This window comes from Rhincodon typus, unplaced genomic scaffold (assembly GCF_021869965.1).
Source record: "Rhincodon typus isolate 14 unplaced genomic scaffold, sRhiTyp1.1 hic_rhity00000091, whole genome shotgun sequence".
NCBI classification, from domain to species: Eukaryota; Metazoa; Chordata; class Chondrichthyes; order Orectolobiformes; family Rhincodontidae; genus Rhincodon; species Rhincodon typus.
This window is the reverse complement of record NW_025965729.1, coordinates 126164-127876: the sequence shown is the minus strand read 5'-3', so window position 1 is coordinate 127876 and position 1713 is coordinate 126164.

Genomic DNA, 1713 nt, shown 5'->3' with positions numbered 1-1713 from the left:
TCACCTCCATCCACATGAATAAGAAGAACCACCAATTCGATTGGGACAATGCCAGGATCCTGGGACAGGCAAAGCAGAGACAAGCACAGGAATTCCAAGAAGCCTGGTACTCCACCGAGAAAGCCATCAAGAAACAAATAGAGCTCGACCCCAAATGCACTCCGTTGCGAAGAAAACTGGAAGTGAGGTAATCCAGCTCAACGGACACCACAGTTTAAATACCGGGCGGGAAAACACAACAGCGCTTCATCGGAGGTTGCACTGATATTGTGAACCAATAAAGTAATGAAACGTCTGCGGAGCAACAAACCAGCTCGGCGAGACAACCAACCACAACATCCACAACTCGAGCTACAAATCTACTCTAAAATTTTAAAGCTATTTGCTGTTTCTTCAGTCAAATCTCGATCGGTTTACCCTGTATCTTCCTCAAATTCCTGCTTCCAGTAAACACTTCAATCCGGAACAAATCTATCAAACCGCTTTCATTCCGAAACAGACACAAGGTGCACCTTGCAGAAGGCACGTGTTGGCACTTTCAATGATACTCTGTCTCCCCGGGAGCTGCAAACCTGTCTGGCGCTGGTTCAGACAGCTCCGTCCTTGCTGTGACATGTCCCATCGTGAATGAGAGGACAGATATTAACAACTCGCACTTGTCAACGTGTCAATGTTGAGCGAGTGTTAGATTGTGCAATGCCTCAGTAACGTGGGAGGAAGGACGTAAAAGAGGGTTACTGATAGTGGGATGGAGAAATGTCTGCGAGAAGAGGCAAGTTTGAATTCTGAAACATCAAACGCAGACATGTGAGAGAGGGAGTGTTTGAGGGAATAAAACCACCACGTCAGAGAATATTTTCATGCAAATCAATTAATTCCTTAACGAATGACGAGTCCCAAGGAGCAAAATGGGGAAGAATAAAGACTACCGTGACGTGGAATTGAACCGAGGTTGCTGCGGCCACAACGCAGAATATTAACCACTATACGATCACGGTAACACAGAAAAAGACGCGATTAAAAAGCATGATAAGAACAATGGCTGAGGATGTGTTAGGAACAGCACCGGATACACAACGGGAATATTTGGCGAACAGTGGACTGACGTGTAAGAACTCAGAGTGGGCTGCAATCTTTAACTTCGATGCTCCCAGACTCTATCATTGAGTAAGTTGAAGACTGAGATTGATAGATTTCTACAAAATATCAAAGACTCAGGGAATATTGCAGGCTGTTGTTGTAATGTGTTTATCAAAAGCAATGCAGTTTAGCATTGGTTACTTCACCAGTTCCCTCACACAAGGAAGTAACCATTGCTGCAGACGACCATATAATCCCAGCTCCCAGGCCCGGAACCAGAGAGATTCAGTGACCCAGCTGCGAAGATACAACCGGAAATGGGGATGGCAATGAGCGTGCGGACATAAACTGTGATAATAGCTGACGGGATAGTCTGGGCATTTTAAACCAAGACAATGTGACAAAACCGAGATAGAGCCGCGGGGATGATGTGCAGAAGGATGAGAGAATGCAATGCTGAATCAGACAGTGACCAGGGTGATACAGATAGAAGTGACGCAATCGGTGAGCGCGCGGCCCTTCTATGACGGTGTCGAGGCGCGTGAAATGCCGAGGCTGTGAGCTCCAACCTCACCCGGAGCAGCTTTAATTGACATGGAGCAGGGATTATTGGGGCATCAGGCTGTATGAAAA